Here is a 16,287-nt window from a genome sequence, read left to right on the forward strand (position 1 = left end):
CACCTTAGAAAAGTCTTGTTAAGCGTTTGTTGGTATATTGTTTGGGTGATCCACTTTGAGTTGCTGCCAAACTTCTATTGTCAACGGTTAGAGTGCTTGAATGTTGCGCTGAAAGAAAGAGGCCTGCTTTGATCAATCGTAAAGGTGTTATGTTACACCAGGATAATGCACGGTCCCATTCATCAGGGATCACATCTGGAAAGATTGAAGAGCTAGACTAGGAAAAACTTCCATATCCTCCTTATTCTCCAGACCTTGCCCCATCTGATTATCATCTATTCCGAAGTTTGCAGAACTATCTTGATGGAAAAGAGCTTGGAACACATGAAGATGTCAAATTACCCTCTCTACATTTTTTTCCTCCAAACCCCAAACATTTTAGAGAAGTGGCATTTAGAAATTTGTGAATCGTTGGCAGGAAGTAATTAATAATAATGGAACATTTATTTTACGATTAAAGAACCTTAATAGCGTTTGAAATCCTTTTTGTTTTTGTGAACCTAACATCGGACATTACTTACAGGATGACCTTATATATATATACATTTATATATTTGTTAGGTTCCCTGACCTACATGTTTTCATGTTTTCCAGTGAAAATATTTCAGTTATAACAAATTTAGATATTCTTATTTGACATAAACTATAGAAATATTTTGTAAAATTGAAAACCTTTAAAAATTAACAGAATATTACACACACTAAAACAATTAGTTCTCTAAAATTTGACAATAACAATAATAACAATCTGTTGTAAGTGAAAAATAATAATTAAATATTTTGAGCACAGTACATAACCTGAATTTCTCTCAGTGGGTCAGAGGTAAGTTTACGAACTTAAAATATTAAAATCCGTGGTTCAATTTCATTTGACGTGCAAAGCAAATATATCCTATTGTGTTAATCTGCACTAAAACAAAATAATCCACAGATATCCGAAAACAAACTGTCACTTTTAAAAAGGGAAAAAAGTATTGTACACATTGTTTATCCCTCCAATAAATAAATCCTTTAAGGTGAGAGGTTTTTCTAAAATTGGCTAAAAATATAGAAATAACTTGTGTAGATGAATGAATCTTTCAGGTTAAAAATTGTTGAAAGATCTCGTTAAGACAAAAAATGTGTTTAAACTATAATGTTTGCTGGCTCTATATATAGTTAAAATTATTCTAATTCTGCTGTAATCTTTACTATACTTGTTGCTTTTAATGTGGTTACACTTCATCAGTTTCTTGTATGCACATCTTACAAATTAATGTTTAATACACAACTGATATCCTTTCAAATAGCAACTATGTGTGTGATGTAACCTAGTCGGTCAAGTTAATATGTGATATTTAACGAAAGTCCTCATTAACTTACAATGAACAAATATTAAAATATTATTATTTATAACGCAAGGTTGTCAGAAATCCTTATTATGATGAATTTTGTTATTCATTGCTCAAAGATGAATCGTTCTTTTCCACGTTTTACAGCACCCCAGTAACACGCCGGTAAGTCAACAAAATTTGGATAATCTCTTTTCGAACCGTATTTCTCAGATAATATTGCATAATATCCCCATCTAGTGGCGAAATTGTTTTGCTAAAATTCAGTATATTTTCTTTGTCTATATTACGTAATTTCATCATTTAACATTATAAATATCAGTATTTCTTTAATATTTTTAATGTATAAAAGGAACACTGTGAAAGAGTTACATAAGAAAAAAAAAAACATGGAATGGTGGGAATTTTTATCAGTTAAGGCTTGAAAAATATCAAACACTTCCGAAGTCCAGTCAGTATCACTTCGATGTATCAGTACGTTTCAACTAAATTTGTCTAAAATATTGTGGGTAATGCAATCTAATCACATGAAAGACGGAATTATCAGCGATACAAATCCACTTTACCTTTGAGTCTAAGAATCAACTATCCGTATCACACTACATTTTTGTATATAAGGATATAACAAGAAGCTAGATCCGGAATACCATAATTTTCCATCCTGGAAGAAACACTTCATTACGTAATAAACACTACGCGTTGTCTGTAATTCAATAACTTTGTTGTGGCAACTGTAACGTGTTTCGATTTTTTGGAATGGATACTACTTTTCAGAAGATGTATACGAAAATCACAGAATACTAAAGGAAAATGTATATAACCGAAACCACACGAGAAATATATTATATTTAGTACTGGTTTGTTTAAGAATGGAAAAGAGCTTACTTATTATGTGTGTTTTTTCGAGCCTTAAACAGAAGTATTAAAAACACATATTTATCTATAGTAAACTAATTATCTTAATAATACTTGTAGAAATTGTAGTTATTTTTGTTTTTTTACAAGTGCAAACGTACTTAATCATCGCGGGTATCAAACTTTGGTTTTTACCGTTAGAAGTCTTCAAGAAATGTATAAAAATTAAATTCATATTTCTACTGGATTTTTTCGCGAATAACGTCATAACAATTTGAGTTATATTTATAATAAATTAAGGTAGAGTTATACTTGAGGCTTACCCTGGACAAAAACATTATCTCAAACCAAAGTATAATTAAATATAATGAGTGTTTTTTTTTTTAAACGTGTTTTTTCTTATAGCAAAGCCACATCGGGCTATCTGCTCAGCCCACCGAGAGGAATCGAACCCCTGATTTTAGCGTTGTAAGTCCGGAGACATACCGCTGTACTAGCGGGGGGCAAATATAATGAGAAAAACTGTAAACATCTTCTTGTTAGCAACTGTAAGTAAAGTATCGTTTAATAATGTTTCAAATTAACCACAACGATAACAAAAGATCATTTAACTATAAGCTAACTTCTACAGCAGGAACGTAACCAGTGGGGAAGGGGGGCTTTTTTAAACAACAGTTTAACGAAAATAGTTTAACTGTTTTATATGAAAGTCTCTATTTTACACGTTTTAGAATAACGTGGTAGTATAATGGCCCCACATCGGCACCTTCTCTGTATGGCATTGTTTATCAATATTCTATTCAATATGCTTAGTTGTTGCAATGATTTTTGTTTAAAAATCATTTTATATAAGTACACCTCATCACATATCCTATAGTTAGAACATAGTTAACATATAGCAGCAAAGTAAATTATCATATGTATGTACATGGTGTTTTGAATAAATACTTCTTAGAATTTCTTACAAACTTCACGTTACCTCACGACACATTTACTGTAGTTTTATTCATAAACAACTAAACAAATTAATGTCTTTAACTTGTAATCATTTTAAGTTCTTTCAAAATAAAGAAATATTCTTCTGGAAACACTTTTAGAAAACTATAACAATAAAAAAATACGAGAAATCACATATGCTCTAGCTCCATGTGGTTTGAGCGCTCGACTCGTAATCTGAAGAATACGGATTTCAATCCCTCTCACACCAAACATGCTCGTCCTTTCAGCCGTAGAGGAGTTATAATGTGATGGTCAATCCCACCATTCGTTGGTAAAAGAGTAGCCCAAGAGTTGGCGGTGGGTGGTTGATGACTAGCTGCCTTCCCTCTAGTCTTACGCTGCTAAATTAGGGATGGCTAGCGCAGATAGCCCTCGTGTAGCTTTGCGCGAATTTCAGAAACAAACAGACAAGAAAACTATCTTGTACTTTCAACTAGAAATGCCATATAAGTTTATAGTTGATTATGACAGTATTACTTCCTATAACAGATTCTCGCAATTCACAGCTGTAAATATAAACACTCATTAAACAAACATCTTCATGTTAATAAAATTAACCGTATTCCATAGAAAACATACTACAGATAAGATTACGCTAATGCAATTATAACATGATTTAAGTAGAGTAATTAGTCTGTTTTAAATACCAGCTGACTAGCCATTAATTTTCAAAGAATGGCTCTCAGTTTACATCTCTGTGGTCTACTTAATAACCGCCATAGCAAAACAAATAAGTTACATATTTACTGAAAACCTTCACTGGAGTTTATCTTGCGTGTATGTTTTCATATAGCAAAGCCACATCAGACTGAGTTCACCGAGGGGTAATCGAACCACTGATGTTTGCATTGTAAACCCGTAGACTTACCGCTGTACTAGACGAGAATAGAAATTTATTTGAAAAAAACACAAAAAATACAATATATAAAGCACTAGATTTTATGAACCTAGAATATTGAACTATCCTTTCCTTGTAACTGTTAACTCTTAAGCATTAAAAAAACGGTGCTCTGAATGAATTGTAAATAAAATAATTTAATATCCCAATTTATGATAGATTACTTTAAATATTTAAAAAATCTGAATTTTAGTAGCCAGTAAATATTTATTTAACTTATAATGTTAACCAAATCACCTGCACCCTGGTGGATCAACGGTTAGTCTGAAGGATGATAACGCTAAACATCGAGTTTCGATACTCACGGTTGGCAGAGCACAAATATCCCTTTGTGTAGTTTTACAATAAGTAAAAAACAAAATAAAACTTACTAACAAAGAAGTCTTTATAGGTGGTTTTAATTTACAATTATTAGATACTTTGTAATCGCATCAGTAACATATAAAGAGTAAATTAGGATAAAACGAATATTTTCACTGTCTGCTCCGCGTAGCATATAAGTAAGTCTGCGGAGTTATAATGCTAAAAACTGGGTTTCTATACTCGTAGCGGGCACTGCACAGATAGCCCATTGTGTGACTTTGTGCAAAAATACAAAGCAAAACATAAATATCATTAAAAGCATGATGTAACTTATCACACCACAAAACAAAACTGAATATGCGTGTGGTTTCAGCAGCTGTAGATATATAGTTTTTATTACGTTTTCTACTATAAACAACAGCAGGAAACCGAGTTGATCATAATATATGCTTCAATGTTGTGCTTTAACTCTTTAGTATATGAAGAGGGAGAGACAATAGCTGAATATGACTGTAGGTAAAATAAAAATTTAGCTGTGGTCCAAACACTGATAAACACATAGGAATCACATGTCTTTACTTAATACCATTGTCATAACGGTGTAAAATCGACTACCACACACACATATTAATTTGTGTTCTTAGGATAAAGAACACTTGAATGTTGTACTCGGGTTATATACTTCATGTTCTCTAGACGTCCATCATCATAAAAACACATCCTTCCAATACCACAGAAGCAACATGCACTGACTGGTTGCAGCTGATCAGGACTAGAATTCTAGTAGCAAGTGTTGGTGTTTTGCCTGTACATTCTGTCGTAATAACTGTCATAATGAAAAAATATTAGGGTAAATGCCTCCATCTGTAAAAATTAATTCTGGTGTATGTTATTAAATTCCTTGATAAACAATTTTTCTACTATAATCTTGGAAGTAATTAACATAGAAAATATATTATGATTTACATGTAGATTAGCATGTTTTAAAGTACGGCTTAGTAAAACTAATCTATCATATCTGCCAATTTACTTCTCTAAATATCCATCTGAATTTTGATATGGGTTGTTTTATATCTTTATTGAAACCCACCTTTTCTCACAATACAGTTTATAAATCTATTATTTTCAAATTAAAACTTCATTAGCGCGATTGCATAAAAAACTTCAGTCGTCAATAACAAATATCATATTTAAAATTAAGAGTTGTGGGTTTTTTTCTTATAGCAAAGCCACATCAGGCTATGTGCTGTGCCCCCCGAAGGGAATCGGGCCCCTGATTTTAGCGTTGTAAATCCGAAGACTTACCGCTGTTCCATCGGAGGACCTAAAATTAAGAAATGTCTATGGTTCTCCACATCATTTTTCAAGGAAGATTACCCCCTCTCCCAGAAGTAATGAATAAGAAACTGTGGTACCTAATCTTGATACTCTGTTCCAATATGCCGTGAAAGGTAAATCATCAGTGGTAAATCTGACTGGAAAGTTAACAGTTAGAAAGAGTCTGTGGTACTCATTCGATAGTTTCATAACAAAAATCCTATCAGAAATTACTAAGATAATGGATTCAGAAGTAAGATCAAAATTTAGAAATACTTTGTTTTTCTACTCACTTTCTTATACAAAAGGACTAAAAATATATACTTATGTAGCAAAATATTCAACAATAACGGCCACTCCTTAAGATACAAGTAAAAGACGGTTATGATGAAAAAATAGTATCTTTAATGACGAATTACAAACCAAAATTTGAAAAGTATTTTTTCGGTATTTAATTTCAACATTACTTAACAACAATGTTATCAAAACTAGGAAGAGTGCGGGGTCTTCTGATTGGTAACTAACCATCACACTAAAAGTTAGGAATGATCTGTTTCCTTGCTTTAAACTTCAACCGCAATGCGGTCTATTACACTTCGTATGCTATATTGTACGTGCATTAATATCATAGATGAAATGCAGCTTATTAGAGGCTAGTGTCATGTTTACTGATCAAAAATAATGACAGGCAATCTCGATCAGTTACTGAAAATTTCAACCTAAACAACATTTTGTGCATCTTATGGGTTAAGCGGCCAAATCAAAAGCTTGTAGAATGTGCATATAGCCTCGTTCTATTTTAAAATATTGACTAGAAGGAAAGCAGCTGGTCAAGTAAACAGCATCCTCCGCTACAAAGCTTTGTTTGGCTTATATAACGCACTCAGATCAGAAACAGTGAATTGTATTCAGCGCTCTCACGGTGTGAACCTTGAACCTTCTCATATGCAGTCCGGTACATTAATTTCTAGGACATGCCTGGTCGACATTGTTATGACGGTGATCATAATAAGTTCAATACACAATAATGATTACTGTATAACCTTTTATGTTGGTAGAACAAAATACGACTGACTTAGTAACATTTTCTTTCCATCTTTAAATATAACTGCAATTATAAAATTAGCAATAATTATAGGGTCCGTGAAAAGTTTATTTTTTTGAGTTTTTACTCTGCTTCCCGCTAGTACAGCGGCGTGTCTACGGAGTTACAACGCTAAAATCAGGAGTTCGATTCCTCTCGGTGGGCTCAGCAGATAGCCCGATGTGGCCTTGCTATAAGAAAACATAGTTTTTACTCGAAGCTAAATAAAAAATTATCTGATCATACGATCCTAATTTTGAACTGATAGATCAGATGAAAGGCAGCTAGTTAACTAACAACAACTGCTGCCAACTCTTGCATAAAAAAATAGCATTTGAACGTTACAATTGTAGCATATTAACGTCCCCAAAGTACGGAGTGCATTTTGCATTAACGAAACCCGAACAGTAGATCTTAGGATTCACATCCCAGGCACCCACGGGCCACATTATGAAGAAACAAGAAATATATTTTTTGTCAGAAGTTTTAATACAAGCTAGAAAAAACAACGACTTTAAGCACTTTGTTTACTGGAAGTTTTGTGAATTATTTTTTTAGAATTTTGAAATTCAAAAGTTTTCAGTAATATGAAAAAAATGTGGATTTTGTTTATTGACTGACATAACTATATAAAACTGACTATGAATCCATATAAACTAGCCAAGAAATAAACGTAAAATAAAAGATGTAATCGAGTTAACTCAACAATCTTGTATTAAAAGAAACCTTATGAACTAATAATAATTGGCTTGAGAATTTTTAGCAACATCATAAAATACAGACAGAGATGATACATAATATTTTTCTAGTACAACCCAGTCACGTTATCACTGAAATGACCGATGAAAGTTAGTTTATCATATTAATATCCACTGTCATCAGATATATCAATAAACGAAGAAGGATTTGCTTTTAAGTAGCCTAAAATCCGTCAACACATCTAACATTGCAGATATACTGTAAACATTTCTATTCATATTTATGGATAATGTGAGAACGTAACAACATCATTTTTTCAGATATATTTAACGAATTATTTATAGTGCGTTAAAGGAAATGGGAGGATATTAATCCAGTTAAAAATGTCTCAAATACAGAAAATTTGCATTAGCATGGTAAGGTTTTAAACAATCTCACATTTCATCTATATCAGTAGTATTTTAAAAGGTTATTAATTACTCAACTATATTTATATTTTGTATACATATGTTAATTAAAGACTTACGAAAGTTTCGAACATATTAAAACCCTTGTAAAATTGTTGAGAAGTAGAGACTTCACACAGAGAACTTATAATTATCATATTAAAACCCTTGTAAAATTGTTGAGAAGTAGAGACTTCACACAGAGAACTTATAATTATCAGCAGTAGCATGATGATCTCGAATTTAATAATCAGTGTTTTTTATTGATTTATACGCCTTTGGCTAATCAAATAAAATGACTGAAATATTATCAAATAATGACTTTTGTCCCACTGAAAGACAATATTAGTATAAAGAGCGCCTTGAGTTTGCGTGTTCTAAGGCTGAAAAATCTGGACAAATCAGACTAATATTTAATATATTGTTTAAGGACAACAACAACAAGGGACCTCTTGGTCCATCTCGACTGTTTCTTCCTGAATAAATAACTTTTTATTAACTGAACCAAAACTTTAAAACAAATAAATTTCAAAAAATCTTGAAGCCAGGCTCGAAATATCAAATCTCTTTAGAACCCTAGGCATCTCAATCAGACCTCCTCTAACTTTCTTTTTTCAAGAGAAAACAATTTCAAAGATATTAACCTTTCCAGCTCAAGTACTATTCTGGTAAGCCTCCTCTGAACCCTTCCTAAGGTAAAGAGCCCAATACTGAACATAATACTCCACATGTGGCCTAACCAGTAACCAATAGAAGGAAATTATAACCTCTTTAGACTTGTATTTAGTAGTTCTGTTGTTACAACCTAAAATTTTTCTTTCCCTACTACTATCAACAGAACACTGTTTGGTTGGGTTGAAGAATGATCTACTCTTGTAGATTTCTTTCATGACGTTGTTAATGTTATTCCGATTCAGATTATGCTTACAATTCAAACTGTGATAAATCACATGCATTATCTTGCATTTATTATAATTAAAATCCATCTGCCATTTATTTGCTTAACTCGCTAAACGATCTAAACACTTTTGTAAAGCAGCAGTATCCTCTTCACAGCTAGCAACATCCAATACCTTAATATCATCTGCAAATTTAAATAATTTATTGACTATTCCTTCATCTATGCCATAAATTAAATAAAAAAGCAAAGGTACTAAAATTGAGCCCTGAGGTACTCCACTTGTGACATTAATCCAGTTTGACTGAACTCCATTTATAAAATCCTTCTGCTTTCTTCAATCCAGCCACTCTTCTATCCAACTTGCTAACTTATCCCCCACACCTACAGAGATCATTTTTACAATACTTTAACATGGCACCTTCCCAAATACTTTCTGAAAATCCAGATACACCAAATCTAAACCCTTAACCTAATCTACATAAGCAGTAATCTTTTCAGAAAATGTTAAAAGATTTATAAGACAAAATTTATCCTTATTGAAACGATTTTGACTATTTAATAAAATTTTAATGGGTCTGTAATTACTGGAGCAATTTTTATTACCTCCATAAGCTGGCTTCCATTCCTTTGGTACTTGCCCGCTATTCAAGAACTGACAAAAAAATAATAGTAAATGGTTCACATATTCAATCTTTAATTTCCTTTAAAACCCTTAGGGAAGTATTATCTGACCCAGGAGCCTTATTGTTTTATATACTTCCCAATTTCTTCTTAACCAGCACAGAATTAATACAGTCATCTTTCTTGATCTCATTTCCATTTATACTGCTTACATCTTCATTAGTAAAAACCAAAATGTAATAACCATCTATCTCATAACCATCAGAGACTAGTCTTCCTTTATCACACCTCAAGAGTCCTACACCCATTTTAACATCTTGTTTACCCTTAATGTATTTAAAGAAATTCTTGCTGTTAATTTTCAGCCAACTTTTTCTCATACATCCTTTTTGATGTCCTAATTTCCTATCTGATCAACTTTTACCATCTTCTATAATCTCCCAAATTTCCCTTCGTGCCAGTTAATTTAAATTTCTTAAATTTTTTATGCTTCGTGTTAATTTTGTCTCTTATACTCTTTGTGAGCGAACCCTTTTTTTCACTTGCAGCAACTTTTCTTTCTAAGAGGAATTTGTTTACTTCGAACATTTAAAATTGTTCGAGATAACATTTTACTTCTGTATCACGGGTGAGTTATCTTAAACAAAATAAAAAAACACACTTCAAACCCACTTTTGTGTGTGTAAGGTTTAGAGTAAATTTAGATGAAAAAAAATTCTTAAGATCATAAACAGCACTAACCAAGCGTCATTTGTTGTAGACGTTGTTCACTGAAATCTTTGACGGAACTTTAATAATGTTTATACGTAACATGAATTATTTCTATGCTCTGTTCCCTGTGGTTGGTGTAGCTTACAAAGCTGCTTGTGAGTTTCGTGATACGTGATAGTAACCATCGTTACATTACCAAAATGATCATTTGTGTCAGCTCTTACTAGTTGATCCTATGATAACTTTATATAGTTAGTTTTTACGTTTTCCCATGTAATACACTTTCTAACGTATTCATTGTTTACCTTGACACACTTGTAGACTGCCTAAAGTTACTGGCTGTCATGGCTTTGATGATGTGTTTATCTTAATTTAACTTTTACTTTGTAAAAAAAGTTTAGTTTTAGACTCACTTTCTTATTCCTAGCTATATTTATAAATAGATAATGGGTAATTGTGAAAAACAGAGGAATTTCATATGATAATAGCGTAAGATTGGAAAAATGTTCTGTTTCCCTCTTACTTTCTCCGAAGTGCAACGGAATGAACAGTTAAGTGAAATTTCGAGAAATTTTACATACATATAAATAACTAATAAGACGGAAATGTGCAAAAAAAATCAAAGGTTTCATACGTTACTCCAGCATGATACAAAGTGCCATTCTGTGTCATTGGGAATCTTAAATATAACCCCTATAACTTATTTCATGATCATATTACATGATGTGTTCTGAAATTAAAACAGTTAATCAGGAAGTATTGGGTTTCCATCTATTTAGTAGCTTGTTGAAAGCCACTCCTTTGAACTCCACAGGATCCGGCATCCATATTCCGGATATCTTTTGAGCATTGACAGCACATGAACACGGGCGATTAGTTGCACCTGCGCATGCTTTCCGATTCGACAAGCTTTACCAACAACAATGATCAACTGAGAACATTTTTTTCTTCAGTTTCAAATCATCAACTAGACTTTCAAATGTTTAGAATACCAAAAACTCAATCTGGTATTTAAAAAGTAACATTTAAAAAGATTAAATAAATAAATTTAAAATTTATAGCAGATGTAACTTCAGTTACTGTTGCCCTAAAGAAATACCGCACACTAACAAACAGTAATTATGAGAAACTAAAGGCTATTCTCTCGTATTTCCTTAATTAATGACTTTCCATTTCTTTTGACTACAAACTAAAATACGCCTAGGTGTCTCTTTTTCAAATAAAGTTAACACTGAGAACCTTCAAGGCAAGGAAGTAATGCTATTTAAATCTTCTTATTTGTCTGCATGTAATTTTGTAGCCAGTATAAAGTATTAAATAAATATTCTTGTTTACCCCTACTTCCTATAAAATGTATACATTAAAATGACGTTCTTATAACTTACACGCGGTGTGTCTTTTATAGAACAAACCCTCATCAGAACATTAGACTATATGCTGTGTCTACCGTATGGGATCAAACCCGGATTTTAGCTTCGTAACTCCGTAAACTTGCCACTGAACCACCATGAAACAATAAACCAGACGTTTACCATTTGACCGGCATGTCTAGGTGGTTAAGGCACTCGACTCGTAATCTGAGGGTCGCGGATTCGAATCCCAGTCGCACCAAACATGCTCACCCTGTAGGGGTGTTATAATGTTACGGTCAATCCCACTACTCATTGGTAAAAGAATAGCCCAAGAGTTGGCGATGGGTGATGATGACTAGCTGTCTTCCCTCTAGTCTCACACTGCAAAATTAGGGACGGCTATCGTAGATAGCTCTCGTGTAGCTTTGCGCGGAATTAAAAACAAACTTAACAATTTTCCCTTTATTAGAAAAGTTGTAAATGTAACAACTATAAATTCTAACGTGTTTTTTTTTCTAGGTTTACCTCGTCTAAGACAAAACGAGAAAAAATCTTCTTAACCAGTTATTCATTTTTTATCCGTTTTTTTTTACTAAAGAAAATGAAAGTGACTAAATATGGACAAACATTTTGAAAAGTACAAGACCAGGATTACAACAGCATCTCTGTCCTTTATTAGAAGTTTTAATATTAAGTGATTTGAATGGTGACAAATTGCTTTAATACTTTGCAAGATAAAAGCTCGTTTGTGTTCTTTGTATGTTTATTTTTTTGTGTTCCTTTTTTTATTTGGCAGGAAATATTTTTAGAGTTGTTGAACTATCTCTACAAAAGGTGTTGTGTAATAAGGACTAAGTGTTGTTCAGCAGCTAGAAAATACAATTATAGACCTTTTATGCCACGTGTTATTTATTTATACGAATATGCTACTGAATCACTCAGGACTGTTGAGAGGGCTCACCAAAGTGTGTAACGTCACGCCACGCCTCTGGTGAACAAGTACAAAAAGTAGAAATAACACAGGTGTACAATTTCTCTGTCTAAAGAAAAATAATTCCACTGAATCAACTGTGTCAAAATAACTGTAACAAAAGTTAGCGAACATACACTTTTTAAATAATTAAACCGAAAATAGAAATAAAACGCAAAACATCAAAACATGTAGCTATTAAAAGTTATTGATAATGGAAGTTAATAAATAAAAAAAATATTTTTCTATACTTTATTTATGTGTTGATAATTACAAAGCTACAGAATATGTATCTAAACCCATATCATTTTAGCGTGATTAGCCCTAAGATTCCACTAAGCCACCATAAAACATTTTACGAATTTCTAATGTGTAACAAGCCAAAAGATAATATCTTCAGAAAGGTATATCCTGTAAAATATACTGTTCTAACTTTTCACTTTCGTACTGTAATATTATTCTTTGTTTTTATCACAAACATATATTCATTATTTTGTATCAAAATCTATTACAGACTGTTTAAAAATGAGATTGTTGAAGATAATAACTAGAAAAGACTGGAAAAATACTTCTTAAATTTGTAATGATATATATTCTCATAAAACGTTATGTGAAGCAAGAGAAAAATTTGATTAGCATTTGAAAAGAAGAATTTGAGTTATGACTTAAAATGAATTCATTTTCTTATTGTACTGACACTTCAATTCTATTAACAATCTTAAAACTTTACTTTTGTTTTTTAATTGTATTTCAGAAATTTCAGAACCAAAGTCGGACTCTTCAATATTTGGCGCACGAGATTATTGGTAATTAGAATGTTCTTATTATTTTGCTGAACGCTTTATTAATCAATAGAGTTGATAAAGCCAGCACGATATCCTGTACAAATTTGAAACTTGACAAGCAACTTCGCATACACATAAGGCTATGTGTCAGTCGTTATAAACGTAGTTCATTCCTATTCTGAGGCAGCCAAGGTTATTTATAATTGTTAGATTTTGTTTTTACGAAATCGTGACAATAGCAGACCGGAAGTGTTAAAACCTATTCCGGGTTTACAACAATAAAAAAGTGTTGATTCAAGAGTACAAAAAATGGAATATTTGAAATATCATCTATGCGTGGATTCATTATTTAAACTTGTTGCTAAACTTAAAAATCTTTATTATTTTTCAAACACTTCCATAACCATTTTGTTATGACAAAAGTAATTACATCAAAGTATTAATGATTAAACTATAAAATCCAAGAATGAATTATTGATTACTGATGCCCCTTTGTGGCCCAGCAATAAGTATGAGGGCTTGTAATGCTAAATAAATATCGTGTTTCGATACCCGCGGCAAGCACATTCAGAATGTGTAGTTTTGCGTTTATCATCAAACAAGTTGCTTACTAACAACCACTATGATATTTTACTACTATCAGATAATAAATCGTTACAATTCTTCAGAATATGAGGGAACCATACAAACACTCTGAAAAAAACATGAAACCGATTTCAACACCCTTCCGGAAGTGCAACTATGTACGATTTTAATAAAGCAAGAATTTCATAACCGCGTAAAATCGGTGTTTCATTGCATGATGTTAGGGGTAATTCGTCGGATTTATTTGCCATTACAATAAGTTAATATTAGTTCCAATATAGATTTTACTCCTCGTTTATCATATTTTTCGTTTGTTGATTTTGTATTCCCATTTGTAGACTTTTATATACGGTTATGTAAAATAAATAACATATTAGGCTAGATTAGTTGTCGTTATACACAAAGCTAAATAATAGACGATTTGTACCCTGCCTATCACGAGATCGACAAAATTCGAATTTAGCGTTGTAAACTTTAGACTTACCGCTAGGACATTGGGGAAGGGGAAAGGAACATATTAAAAAGGGGAAAATCATAATAGAGTGTTTAATGAGAGATATAGAGACACATAATTAAATGTTGTTTTTATTTGTCTGGACCTAATACGGTCTTGTGACTAGAGCACTCGACTTGTAATCAGCGTGTCAAAGGACTAAATCCCGTCACCAAAAATGCCTCCCATTACAGTCGTAAGGACATTATAACGTCCAGTCCACCGCTTCGTTTATAAAGAGTATTCCTAAAATTAGGGGTGGTTGGTATTGATATGATAGTCCGTAACTTCAAAATTAGGGACGGCTAGCGCAGGTAGCTAGCGAATAGCTTTTCTCGAAATTCAACAAACAAACAAACCATTCGCCTGGTACACATACATCATTTTTTATAGGATTTCGTCTGTTTGACCTAATTCAGAAATAAGTACTGACTCACTGATAGTTTTGATAAGTAGATAATGAACATATCACATTTACAGAACTCTATGTGACTCATAGCGCACATACAACTGTAATTTATGTTTTATGTAAGCTTACAAATTAAGGTGAGTTGCTTAACCTGTCCATGATGCGAAACTTACTATGCCAAAATTAAAAACATGTACTAGCTGAAATGGTATTTTATCATGATGTTTAATAATTTATTGTTTTGCCATTTTATCCAGCTTGAACATCGTACGAATGAAGCTTACAAAATTTGCAGTAAATTATTTTGAAAACTCTTTTTCCGATTATTAAAAAAAGTCTTTACATTTCGAGAGGAAGTATGTAAATAAATAAGCAAATTTTCATTTTGGAGAAAGTTGTAATCATGGATAGCAGATTACATTAATTTAGTTATGCCCCCCTCCAATGGCTCAGCGGCATATCTGAAGACTTACAACGCTAAAATCCAGGTCGCGATATCCGTGGTGGGCAGAACACAGCCCATTGTGTAGCTTTGTGCTTAAAATAAAAGAAAAAGAAATTTAGTTATAGCTTCAACAGTAATATGGAAAAATTAGTAATGAATGCTATAATACATTGATATGTAAATTTGTTTTACTAAAATAATGTTTATAATTTATAAATATTATATATTTGTTATGTTTTCATAATTGATAAAAGCCTTAGGTTAATTATATTTGATACTTTTTATAAGTCCAGAAAAAGGGCGCACTTTTCTAACATAGATTAAATAACTGGACTAAGTTCCTTATGTTTTAATTATAAAAAGGACTAGACAATTACTCCAAAATGTAATTAGTCTAAAACTTAGTTCGTGCATTACTTATTTTTCATACCTTCACTTATAATCTTATTATTGCATTTTTCAAATACCGTTTCGCATATTTACTTTCTGCGTAGTTTTTATTTATTGCCTTAAGAAAACATAAAATAAAAGCAAGTAAATTGTACAGTGTACTAGCATTTTGTATTCACTAACATAAGTTTGTGAATATATGATTATGAATTGTTATTTGAAATATACTCCACAGAATACAAACAAACTGTTTGGTTACAATTTGATGTCATTCTCTATACAGCCTTAATAATAATTATATTGTGACTGTGTAGGACAAGTTGAATATTCCATAAATCTCTTTCTCTTCCAAGTATCTTTTCGCCACATTTCCTAGACTCTTGGGATCACTACCTTGTTAACAGACACAAGTCTTGTCGTAATTAAATGACTGTTAAGAATCTGTTCCTATGTGCAAGCAGAAAATGTGTTATTGATTTTGTGTACAGCTTCATCACCATTGGCTGAGATGCAGTTCACGCTTATATTGTTCTCTCATTCCCCCGCTAGATGTTGCTCGCTGACTATGATAACGTTCTTTTCACTGCAATCGATTAAACTATCAATGGTTTTTTTCCAACCAGTTTACTCATCTAGTAGTTGTTTAAAGTTTGACGCCTACGTCCAGCAGGTGTTGATTAGAGGCTGTATTTT

The sequence above is a fragment of the Tachypleus tridentatus genome, chromosome 13 (genome assembly GCF_004210375.1).
Source record: "Tachypleus tridentatus isolate NWPU-2018 chromosome 13, ASM421037v1, whole genome shotgun sequence".
Classification (NCBI taxonomy): domain Eukaryota; kingdom Metazoa; phylum Arthropoda; class Merostomata; order Xiphosura; family Limulidae; genus Tachypleus; species Tachypleus tridentatus.